Raw genomic sequence first — 13,319 nt, 5'->3', positions numbered from 1 at the left:
TTTTTCAGACAACTTTTTACTTTTACTCATCAAATGTTTATACAAATATCTGTACTTTTTACTTCTTACATATTCAAAACACCAGCCCCATTACTTTTAGTATTATTTCTTCTCATTGAGTGCCATTTCCAGCCTATCAACCTATCATTGCTTGGCTTTTTCATTAAACCACTGATGTATTATTTCCTGGCTATCACGCACCACAGACGTAGGCTAGAGAAGCTAACAATAAGCAAGGCAACAAGTGGAATGGCTAATGTGAATTTAGAGTACAAATAAATAAAAACAAAGACATTCCTTAACACCCATGGCCATACAGTGGTGTGAAAAGTGGTGGTCCTGATTTCTTTTCTATTTTTTTTTGCATGTTTGCCACAGTGGAGTGGTGTGGTTGCAGGGAGAAGAGGTGGAGAAGGTGGAAGAGTTCAGGTACCTGGGGTCAATAGTGCAAAGTAATGGAGGGTGTGTTAGAGAATTAAAGAAAAGAGTGCAGGCAGGGTGGAGTGGGTGGAGAAGAGTGGCAGGAGTGGCAGGAGCGTTTTTATTATAGAGAGAAAACAAAATACAAAACTACATGACCATGATCATGCTGCATTCCAAAGAAATTCAAAAACAAATAGGAAAGAAAGTAATTGAGATCTATCAGTCTGGAAAAGGTTATAAAGCTATTTCTCCAAGAGGTCACAAAACAGTAAAATATAGTGGTGGTAGTGTGATGTAGCTCCTAGTTTTATAGTAGCTCCTAGATTTATAACCATAATGACTGTAAAAGACTTTAGAAAGAACATTTCTTACAATCTTACACTCCAGTGCTCATGTAAGTTCTCACTCTCCAGTGTTCTGTATTGTTGAAAGATTTATGATCACAGTCTTGATGTCACCCAAATGAGGATGGGTTCCCCTTTTGAGTCTGGTTCCTCTCAAGGTTTCTTCCTCATAACATCTAAGAGAGTTTTTCCTTGCCACAGCCACGGCTTGCTCATCAGGGATAAATGGACACCATTCATCTTGACTGCTGATTTCTGTAAAGCTGCTTTGAGATAATGTCTGTTGTGAAAAGCACTATAGAAATTGACTTGACTTGACTTGACTTGACTTGACCTGTTTTGCTGCTTCAGGACCTGGAAAATTTGCTGTGATAAATGGAACCATGAATTCTGCTGTTTACCAAAAAATCCTGAAGGAGAATGTCCGGCCATCTGTTCGTGAACTCAAGCTGAAGCAAACTTCGGTTCTGCAGCAAACCAATAATCCAAAACACACCAGCAAGTCCACCTCTGAATGACTGAAGAAAAACAAAATGTAGACTTCGGAGTGGCCTAGTCAAAGTCCTGACTTGAATCCTATTGAGATGCTGTGGTATGACCTTTAAAAGGCGGTTCATGCTCGAAATGTGGATGAATTAAAAAGATTCTGCACTGATGAGTGGACCAAAGTTCCTCCACAGTGCTGTAACAGACTCATTGCAAGTTATCACAAACACTTGATTGCAGTTGTCGCTGCCAACCAGTTATTAGCTTTAGGGGGCAAACACGTTTTCACACAGGGCCATGTAGTTTTGGATTTTGTTTTCCCTCAATAATAAAAACCTTCATTTTAAAACTGATTGTTGTGTTCACTTGTGTTATCTTTTACTAATATTTAAATTAGTTTGATGATCTGAAACATTTAAAGTGTGACAAAAATAAATAAATAAAATATGAGGGGAAATGTTTGAAATTATCGGCATCAAAAAGGATTTCCTTGTGAAGGCGCTGTGATAACTTTTAACCAATTATACATTTGTAATGTTAGCTAGCTGTTAGCTGGAATATAAATTAACTTAATTTACAATCATTATATCAACTCTGGGTGCATAATGTTCAGGGTCTACACCCTGTGTTGTTGTGCAGGAGGGTTTTAAATACCTTGTGTATCTACCACAACCAAGTGTTGTGGTAATGTCTCATGGCACTGTTAAAAATAAAGGTGAAAAGACAACACAAAATAAAGAACAACCTGAAAGCAGCGATGAGTGAAACTGAGTTCATTGCAGCCACCACGGACTGCTGGACAGCACACCGACAGAGCTCCGTAGGTGTCACGCCACACTGGATAGATCCAGAAATCCTACAAGGATGCTAAAAGGTCCACATTCTTTTTCTGCACTTGCAGGTGCCATGTATGAAATTCACACTGACATCCGTGACACGATTGCTCGCACAACAACTGACAACGGCTCCAGTTTTCTAAAAGCATTTAGAATCTATGGTGAGCGTAAAGAAAATAATAATCCAGAAACAGTGGAAGTGGCCAGGCAAAGTCAGATGGGAGAAAGAGAAAGTGGTGATGATGAGGATAATGATGAAGAGGGGAAAACAATAAGGGTGTTGAGTTTGTTGATGCTGGAATCATGTTGGACCAAGATGATGGCCTGAAATATCAATTGCCTAAACCCCATCACTCTGCCTGCCACCTTCTGAATCTGGTATCTACAGTTGATGTTTTGGAAGCCAATTCCAATTCAGCTTACAATTGACTGTCCCACTCAGCATTTGTAAAGTGCTCGAATCTGTTGCACAAAAAGTGCAAGATCCAACACAGTTGCCGAGATAATTTGAAGAAAACAGCAAACTCCAGCTCTTGAGGCCAAATGACACTAGGTGGAATTTCCTTTTCCTAGCTGTGGAGAGGATTGTGAGAATTGTGAGGGAACAAGGAGAAAGAGCCCATACAGCTCTCTGCAGTGCATTAAAAATTCCCATGTAAGTACCACTTAATTTTCAGAACTTAAGACTACTGAATGCAGTATGATACAACATTATTTATGAATGGATCTATGACAGTTTTGGATGGATTCAGACAGTTATAATAAATGTGCTTCTAAAATAATGTCAAATAATACTATAAAACAATATATTTCTACTGTGTATTACATTTTTTAAGTATATGAAGAAAACTTTGTATTTCATAGGTCTTGACTTTATTAAAAACCACCTGGAACAACAAATGGTAGTGGAATGGAAGGCGAGGCCTTACATCCCTCAGAAGATGATACCAAAAAAGAGCATGTATGTATTTCAAGAACTTTGACAAATCAACTGCTTCTGAGGCTAAACAAAGACTTCTGATAAAAATGGTTGACACCAGTTTTTAAAACTTGGGGATAAAAAGAAGGCTCTTGTAGTTATGTAGTGTATTCCTTGCCTTAAAAATCATTGCCTGTTTTTTTTGAAGGGGCTAAAGTTTTTTCCCTACAATTTTGTTTGTGTTCTATATAAGGGATGCTGCTACATGTAAGAAGAGGCGGACGAACTGATAGTTCATGGACGAACTGATACATCACGACTAGCACCCACCGATATACTGATTTACCCGGTTAATAAATCAATGGATTTTTTCTTCCCTGATGGCATAGGGATGCAACCTGAATTATATCACATACTGTTTACCAGAAAGGGGTAATGTAAAGGGTTATTTTCAGACAAAGAGGCGGAAATGTCAGCAAGAGCTGTGATTTTATGACGTCATTGCATATTGACTATGATTCATACAAATTTAAATAAAGAGATTAGAACTATTCTCTGACCAAAATTTTTTTTAATAAAAACCCAAACTAACATGCCAATAAGTAAGAGATAAACCACCTCTGGTTATAGATGTTTCGGATTCCTTAGACATCCAGGATGTTTTTCATTTGCAGCCAGTGTACAGTAGGTCACGGTTTGGGAGTGAGAGGCATAACATTATTAAATGCTATTATTAAAAAAACTTAACACATAATAAATGAGATCAATTATTGTTTTTATAATTAGGGGTATTAATAAGAGAGTCACCCTCAATATTCACAAAAAACCCAACTGACTAAATAGTGACGAAGACAATCAGTTGAGCTGTTTGAAACCTAATCAATGTACAGCATAAAATCAAGCACACTACTAATAAAGCCTGCAGTTTAATAACTAGTAAGCATAGGACTATCAGCAGTACTAATTCATATTCAATAATTTTGGGTGGTCAGATTAACATGAGCTCTTTATAACCAGTGATTTATTAAACATTATATATACACACACAAACACTTCATATGCAAATTTTTTCAACCAGTTAAATATACTCCATATTTAAGGTTTGTATCAGCTATATCTAAAATCTGTATTATATCAGCTTTTCATTATTAAAATGTAACCCTAATAGACAGAAAACACTAAGAAAAATGGAGGAAAAAAAGTAACCAAACGTTAACGCACACAAAATGTTTATTAGGCTTTAACATGTTTGAGGGAGGTCGAGAACTTCTGTGCAGGTGAAGTAACAGTTAAAACTTGACATTTAGCTAAATATTTTAAAACATTAGTTTAGCGGCATGCCGCCCCTGAGACGCAACACCAGGTGGAGGGTGGACTCCTTCTGGATGTTGTAGTCGGACAGGGTGCGACCATCTTCCAGCTGCTTGCCAGCGAAGATCAACCTCTGCTGATCTGGGGGAATGCCTTCTTTGTCCTGGATTTTGGCCTTGACGTTCTCAATGGTGTCACTTGGCTCAACCTCAAGGGTGATGGTCTTGCCAGTCAAGGTCTTCACAAAGATCTGCATGCCACCCCTGAGACGCAGCACCAGGTGGAGCGTGGACTCCTTCTGGATGTTGTAGTCAGACAGTGTGCGGCCATCTTCCAGCTGCTTGCCAGCAAAGATCAACCTCTGCTGATCTGGGGGAATGCCTTCTTTGTCCTGGATTTTGGCCTTGACGTTCTCAATGGTGTCACTTGGCTCAACCTCAAGGGTGATGGTCTTGCCAGTCAAAGTCTTCACAAAGATCTGCATGCCACCCCTGAGACGCAGCACCAGGTGGAGCGTGGACTCCTTCTGGATGTTGTAATCGGACAGGGTGCGGCCATCTTCCAGTTGCTTGCCAGCGAAGATCAACCTCTGCTGATCTGGGGGAATGCCTTCCTTGTCCTGGATTTTGGCCTTGACGTTCTCAATGGTGTCACTTGGCTCAACCTCAAGGGTGATGGTCTTGCCAGTCAAGGTCTTCACAAAGATCTGCATGCCACCCCTGAGACGCAGCACCAGGTGGAGTGTGGACTCTTTCTGGATGTTGTAGTCGGACAGGGTGCGGCCATCTTCCAGCTGCTTGCCAGCGAAGATCAACCTCTGCTGATCTGGGGGAATGCCTTCCTTGTCCTGGATTTTGGCCTTGACGTTCTCAATGGTGTCACTTGGCTCAACCTCAAGGGTGATGGTCTTGCCAGTCAAGGTCTTCACAAAGATCTGCATGCCACCCCTGAGACGCAGCACCAGGTGGAGGGTGGACTCCTTCTGGATGTTGTAGTCGGACAGGGTGCGGCCATCTTCCAGCTGCTTGCCAGCGAAGATCAACCTCTGCTGATCTGGGGGAATGCCTTCCTTGTCCTGGATTTTGGCCTTGACGTTCTCAATGGTGTCACTTGGCTCAACCTCAAGGGTGATGGTCTTGCCAGTCAAGGTCTTCACAAAGATCTGCATGCCACCCCTGAGACGCAGCACCAGGTGGAGTGTGGACTCCTTCTGGATGTTGTAGTCAGACAGTGTGCGGCCATCTTCCAGCTGCTTGCCAGCGAAGATCAACCTCTGCTGATCTGGGGGAATGCCTTCTTTGTCCTGGATTTTGGCTTTGACATTCTCAATGGTGTCACTTGGCTCAACCTCAAGGGTGATGGTCTTGCCGGTTAAAGTCTTCACAAAGATCTGCATTTTGTCTTCTACAGGGAGAGCAGGAAAAATTTAAAATAAATAATTTAAATAAGAGATATTCAGACCACAGAACAGTGCTTAAAAGTTTAGTGATTACAATGAAGGCTTTACTATATGTTTAAACACCATGCAATTAAAATTAATCCAAATTAAATTTCAACTCAAAAACTTGAGCTAAATAAAGCATAATTAAACAATAAAGGAGAAGCAAGCATAAGGTTTTCAATAAATGGCCTCCATTTAATTCCATTGAAACGCAATTTTTTGAACATTCGTGTTCTTTGTCTGAGACGCGAAAATGACTCAGCAAACCTGCCCCACGTCGAGTAAAGAAATACCAAACATTCTACCCAAGATAACCTTAAAATACGCAATATATTCTCTTTACAAAAAAAAAAGTCTAGAACAGTTTCGCGTTACTACATATTCGTTACACATCAAGTTAACGACACAACATTCCTCAAATCAGTAGGCTGCAATTCGCTAGAATAAAAATTCTAGTCATATAAATATCGCAAATAAATATTTGACTTTATCAGCAACGTAATTCATTTAAAGAAAACAAACTACAGACCCGACTGTCAGTGACGACATTCTGAGCGAGACGTTCCACAGCACGTGACTGATCATCAGTCACGTGACTGATTTCTTCCGCGCTTGAAACTAGATCCTATTGATTAAACTTGATCAAAATAATGATCGGAAAAAAATATATTCGGTGTGTGTTTCAGTTTAGTCAAAGTTAATGTTATTAAAGTAAATAATAGTTTTACGTTACTTACAAACAATAAAGGAGAAGCGATAATTATTTTTTCAGTAAAATGGCCTCCATTTAATTCCCCCGAGCCGCCATTTTAAAACATCCGTGTTCTTTGTTTGAAACGCGAAAATGATTCAGCAAAACCGCTCTACGTCGAGCAAAGAAATACCAAACATTCTACCCAAAAAATAACCTTAATATACGCAATGTGTACTCTTTATTTAAAAAAAAAAAAAAGCGACGTTTCGCGTTACTGCATAATAATTATACATCGATTAACGACATAACAGCCCTCAAATTTGGGTTGATATTCGCTAAAATTAAAATTGCATTTATATAAATATACAAAATATTGTGTAAACGCTTACCTTTTCAACAACCTGGTTCACCCAAAGAAAACAAACTACAGTACTGACTGTAAATGACGACACAAGTTTATATAGTCTGGGCGAGACGTTCCACAGCATGTGACGTGACTGATTTCTTCCGCGCTTGAAACTAGTCCCTGTTTTTTGTTTTGTTTGTTTGTTTTTTACATTTTAATAATATATTTATTTTTAAAAAAAAAAAAACAGTCCGTGTATTCCACTTTAGTTAAAGCAAAACAATTTGTGACATTGCAGACTGACTCAAACAGAAATGTCTAGAATATACTGGTGGGGCTGCGACACTGCGGGTCGATCGCGGATCGTGATTGGTCAGTCCGGGTGTTTTTCAATATAATTGGAGGATCATGTAAATGAAACGTTGCTAGGGCAGAAACAACAATGAGATGAAATCAGCATACAGTTGATCTTGCTGGTGAGGAAATAGGACAAAGAAATGAACTAGAACTTGTGTGGAAACGGTTTATAAAATAAATAATTATAAGTCCAGATTAATTAAAGGTGCACAAGCAGATGGCAAAGGCTCAATGCTCGACTGAGCTTTATTTCACGTTTTATATATTTTATTTAGCTCCACTAGTAAACTGATGTTATACAGAAATAGGCCATAACTCATAATATTGTATACCCGTATTGAGTCTTATTTATGTTATATAAAGCTTATATAAGTTAATTAACTTAAAATAGACTGTATGACTCCAACAGCCTGAAATCGTGTCAGCACTTTCTTTCGAAATTAGGCCTGATGTTTGAGGCAAAATAGCCCATGCTCTATTCGTGTCCAGGGTAAAAAAATTTAATTAGTTATCTTTTTCGTCAGATTCTGTTCACTATTAAATCAGGCTTATGTGTCCTCTGTAATCATTTACACAGTTTTCCAAATCCAGCATGATACCATATGTGCACGTTCTAGACAAAATGAGATTTCTTTATTTGTCCTTCTCATGCTACTGATGAATAATTCTTAGATCATACAGCTATGAAAAAGCACAGAATAGTATAAAACAAACACAAACTCATTAAACTAGCCTACTGGCTCCCACAGAATAGATAGAGAACAGTTATTGTGTAGCCAGGATGTTACACCTTTACTCAAACATCACAAGAGTTAATATATCACTATCTTATCCTGATCTCGAACAGCCATTTTGTTGTGAAGAATTGAAATTGCGTTGGAATTGGAATTTCCTAGATGTTGACCTGTCTAAACTGAACTCAGATATTCAGAACATGTACAAAAATGAATAACGTTTTAATAGGCAAAGGTTTTAATAAATATGGTACAGATACTCATGTTTTAAAAGACTACAGTAAAAGTTAAAGTACTGACTACACTTTTTTACTAAAGTTAAAGTAAAGAAGTTTGTACAAAAAGGAATATTCAGACTAAATAACCACCATATAGAATAAAAGCAGAAAAAAGACTTAGATGACAAATAAAATTAAAGAAAAAAAAATGAAAATTATATATATATATATATATATATATATATATATATATATATATATATATATATATATACACACATATACACACACACACACACACACACACACTGTATATATTTTTTTTATATTCATATTTCAGGTTATAGGGTGATTCCAGCAACATGTGGCAGCATCCCTTATATAAAAAAACAACAAAATTGACTGACTGCTGGACAGCACACCGACAGAGCTCCATAGGTGTCATGCCACACTGGATAGATCCGGAAACTCTACAGGGATGCTAAAAGGCACACATTCTTTTTCTGCACTTGCAGGTGCCATATATGAAATTCACACTGGCATCGATTGTTCGCACAACAACTGACAACGGCTTCAATTTTCTAAAAGCATTTAGAATCTATAGTGAGCTTGATAAAAATAATAATCCAGAAACAGTGGAAGTGGCCAGGCAAAGTCAAATGAGAGAAAGAGAGAGTGGTGATGATGAGAATGATGATGAAGAGAAGAAAACAATGAGGGTGTTGAGTTTGCCAATGCTGGAACCATGTTGGACAAAGATGATGGCCTGGGATATCAATTGCCTAAACCTCATCACTCTGCCTGCCACCTTCTGAATCTGGTGTTTACAGTTGGAAGCCAATTCCAATTCAGCTTACAATTGACTGTCCCACTCAGCATTCGTAAAGTGATCAAGTCTGTTGCACAAAAGTGCAAGATCCAACACAGTTGCTGAGATAATTTGAAGAAAACCGCAAACTCCAGCTCTTGAGGCCAAATGACACTAGGTGGAATTTCCTTTCCCTAGCTTTGGAGAGGATTGTAAGAATTGTGAAAGAACAAGGAGAAAGAGCCCATACAGCTCTTTGCAGTCCATTAAAAATTCCCATGTAAGTACCACTTAATTTTCAGAACTTAGACTCTTGATTGCAGTATGATACATTATTTATGAATATATTTTTAACAGTTTTGGATGGATTCAAACAGAGTTATAACAAATACATTTCCATATTTATAATGTTAAATAATACATAATAATAATTATACATTTCTACTTTGTATTACATTTTTCAATGTATTTCATAAGTCTTGACTTTATTAAAAGCCACCTGAAACAACAAATTGACGTGCATAAAGGTGGGGCCTCACATTCCTCAGAAGACGAAGAATAATTTTTCGTTTTAGCGATGAAAAAAAAAGTTACACTCCCAAGATGACACCAGTCGCTAGAGACCTAACTTCAAAAATACCTTAAATGACTGTCTTTTCTGATCGTACAGATAAGGGCAATACATCATTTGAATCTGTAAAGGATCTACTTTTATTTGTACATACTCATAATAACTACAAAAACGCTGTGCTTTTGTAAAATATAGCAAACAGACTGAGTCACGTATGTAAAGGGTGTGACCATTTCTCAAAATTGTACAAAAATGTTATTCATACATTCTAGATACTGAGAGGAAATAGTTTTCTTACACATCTGATCAGCGTTTGTCAGTAAAGAGAGCTTTCAAGTGTGATGAAAGATTAGGCAATCGGATGGTACATGCTGAGTTGATTGTCATCAAAAGACTGGAGAACCTCTGTTAGGTAGGGATACAGCCAAGAAACTTGAAGTACCTAATATTGCACAAACATTGCAGCTGTAACAGACCTCAAACAATCATTTCAATCACAATTCCCAAAAGAGTTTCATGGAGTTGGTAAGCAAATCTGTCAATACACAGATGAGCCAGTTGCCCAGCCCTTAAGACGAATACCATTCAATTCAAGGGGTCCTGTAAAAAGATAAAAAAAAATCCTAAAAATGGATATTATCGAAGAAGTAAATGGACCCACCCCATGGGTTAATATAGTTGTAATCATGCCAAAAGCCAATTATGAAATTGAGCAATCAGCAGAAACAATACTCCATTTCTACTGTAGATTAACTTCTACAAAGTATGAACGGATCGATTGTCTTCAGTAAATTGGATCTTGAACGGGGTTATCATTAGTTAGATCTAACACCAGAATCTTGCCAGGTCACAACATTTAAAGTTCACAATGGAGTATACATGTCAGGGAACCACCAGCCATGCCTCCACTCAGCACACTCGCACAGCCTCGCCTTCCTACTAATCACCTTCACCTGTAGTAGTTCAGGCTGGCAGTACACTTTTTTGTATTTGATTGTTATTGTCTATTATAGAATGGAAATTTCAAACATGTGTTACTACAAATTATTTATGGTTTTGAAAAGAAATGGCAACGAAAGAACAAACCAAACAATTATTGAGACCAAATTATCTGGTGGATGATTTGGATTGTTAGAGAGATTTAGTTCACATACATAACTGCTAGTATGAAATCCTGTTTTATATATAATACATTTATTGCTTATCCTATTAATTTTGTAACATTTGCAAGGCAAGATGAAATATGATTCATGTGAATTGCATATTCTAACCTTTGAGGAGATCCTTTATGGCTGTATATCATGTAAACAACTCTTTAAAATTTTCTATAATCTACATTCTACTTTCTATAGGAGTAAAGACTATGCAGTGGTCTTAAGAAGCTTTCATTTTATTTAAGAAGCATGTGGAGAAAAATCCGAATCACCTGAAAAAGCCAATTACCTGATAATCATCATCTTTTCTCTGCTTGTGTTCTATATGGTGCATGTTTAGCGTGGATACATTCATTAGGCAACAACATACATACATACACATTATATATATATATATATATATATATATATATATATATATATATATATATATATATATATATATATAAACACGCACACACACGCACACACACACACACACACACTAAAACCTTGTTGTACGAGCATAATTCGTTCTTGAAAATTGCTCGTACGTTCGAACTGATTTTCCCCCTATAAGAATAAATGTAAAAGTGATTTAATCCGTTTCGAGATCTCATTCGATCCCTTATTTCTGCACTTAAAAAGTATTTGTAGCCTATTTTAACAAACAAATATACCGCAAATTACCGTAATGTAAACATAATTTAACACTTACCCATGTGGTAGTGGTTGATTGCGAGTGTGTACTTTCGTTTTCAAAGCACCATCACTGATTTTCTTGGGAGACATCGTTCAAGATTTCTAGTGAAATAAAAATATAAAACAAAAAAAAGTTACGTTTTTGCTGCACTGAACAACGAGAGCGACCGAGTGATACGTCATCAACTAAGCGACTGATGCGACCCTCGGCCGAAAGCGGGGAACCGACAGCGTGGGTTCATGGGCGTAAATTTCATTTAACAGTAGGGGGACGACGACGACAATAAATATAAAATTTCTCATAAGAAATTTTTGAAGGGGGACACAAATAATACAGTCAAATTGTACTTATAAAGACACAGTGTCCCCACAGTGGAAAAACTTTGCTTTTATCATTATTATTGTAGCATGAAGATATTATGGTTATTTTCAAAGTTTTTCTCAGGTATAATGACAAAGCAAAACAAGGAATTAAAAAAAGGTTTAAAATAGTATTTAAAATTAATAAAGACACTTAAGAACAGAATAGAAAATGATAATACAAAAAAATACAGTGGGGTCACACCGGATGTAGCACAGTGCTCATTTAGTAAATGCACAGCTAAATAATATGCTAATTGTGTGTTAATGTTAAGTTAACATTATACCAGGTCGTCTCAAATAAAACACTGCATGGGAAACGGCTTTGGCGTGTTAGTTGCAGTGCACTATGCTACAAGCTATTGTAAACAAGCTAACGTTAACTAGATAAGTCATATTTTAATCGCTAATATAGCAGATTCATGGGAAAATTACATCGGTAATCAGCATTTTTACTAATTTATGAATGCGTCTGCACCAACTACATTAAATAGAATCGCTTTATTTAAAGTGAATAAAATACCCTAGTTAATCAACCCGCAGCCACACACCTGACTCGTGGGTGTAGAGTAGGTGAGATGAACTGGGAAAGCAGGCAGTGGGTCAAACCACTGTGAGGAAGGGGAGGGGGTACTCAACAGTTTCTAAATGCATTTATTGCAATTTTTTTCTTCTTCTTCTACTTACACAGTTATTTAGGTATACATACATATACTTTTCACAATAGAGAGTGCGATATTTTTTAAATAATTTTTTTTTTGGGGGGAGCAATCCTCGGATGGGGGGGGGGACATGTCCCCTCCGTCCCCCCCGGGATTTACGCCCATATATATATATATATATATGGCGTATTGTTTTCTTTACCACTAGAGGCAAATACACAGTTTACCAAGTTTGATAAGTTACCTCTGACATCACAGTGCACCGTTCTCCATCAAGAGTATAAAAGGCCAGAACTCTGAGCAGCAGTGGTCATTCGACATTGGGCAACTTACCAAATAGCAGCTAGAAGATAACAGCAAGAATCACACACAATAAATTCTAAACCGAGCAAAGTTTGAGTGTTCTGAATTCTATACGTGGAACCAAGAACACATAAGCAGTGTACACTGTCTTGTTGGTTAAAAGTCTACATAACTGTAAATTAATTTTTTATTAAAAATGTAGGTAAATTTTTATTTGCTGTCACATTATACATGCTACATATAAATATACATACATATACATAAACATAAAAAAAAAATTATCACTAATAAATTAGAAATGTTACATAGTATGCTGTATGGAACTATCTAATTCTTTATTTATTTATTTTTATTTTGAAGCTTTTTCACTGAATGCTTGTGAAGATGATGACTGGCAAGAAAATCACCCTTGAGGTTGGGCTAAGTGACACAGTTGAGAACGTCAAGGCCAAAATTCAGAACAATGATCGCATTCCCTCAGATCAGCAGGGGTTGTTCTCCTTTGGCAAGCAGCTGGAAGATGGTCGCACCCTGTCCAACTACAACATCCAGAAGGAGTCCACGCTCCAGCTGGTGCTGCGTCTCAGGTGCAGCATGCTGATCTTTGTGAAAACCTTGACTGGCAAGACCATCACCCTTAAGGTTGAGCCAAATGACACAGTTAAGAACGT

The 13,319-nt window shown here is 37.4% G+C and overlaps 2 pseudogenes across 4 annotated transcripts in view; one reads left to right on the top strand and one right to left on the bottom strand.

The window, feature by feature from the left end:
- Positions 1-4,220: 4,220 nt before the first annotated feature.
- On the bottom strand, positions 4,221-7,125 carry LOC310720720 (polyubiquitin-C pseudogene; annotated as a pseudogene). 3 transcript variants are annotated; one of them, XR_014538289.1, is made up of 2 exons: positions 6,844-7,125; positions 4,221-5,723 (listed from the first exon to the last, which is right to left on the bottom strand). The product of XR_014538289.1 is annotated as a polyubiquitin-C pseudogene (transcript). The 3 variants fall into 3 exon arrangements; XR_014538290.1 differs by lacking the exon at positions 6,844-7,125 and adding an exon at positions 6,290-6,311; XR_014538291.1 differs by lacking the exon at positions 6,844-7,125 and adding an exon at positions 6,247-6,286.
- Positions 7,126-9,998: 2,873 nt separating this feature from the next.
- LOC310720659 (polyubiquitin-C pseudogene) overlaps positions 9,999-13,319 on the top strand; it is a 5,120-nt pseudogene continuing 1,799 nt past the window's right edge. Inside the window, exons 1-2 of the transcript XR_014538288.1 lie at positions 9,999-10,013; positions 13,009-13,319. The exon at positions 13,009-13,319 is cut by the window's right edge and continues 1,799 nt beyond it. The product of XR_014538288.1 is annotated as a polyubiquitin-C pseudogene (transcript). The remainder of the gene's footprint in view (positions 10,014-13,008) is intronic.

Source organism: Silurus aristotelis, assembly GCF_946808225.1.
Source record: "Silurus aristotelis genome assembly, chromosome: 26".
Taxonomy (NCBI): Eukaryota; Metazoa; Chordata; class Actinopteri; order Siluriformes; family Siluridae; genus Silurus; species Silurus aristotelis.
Note: the sequence above shows the minus strand (reverse complement) of the source record. Positions and strands in the feature narration are given on the sequence as shown.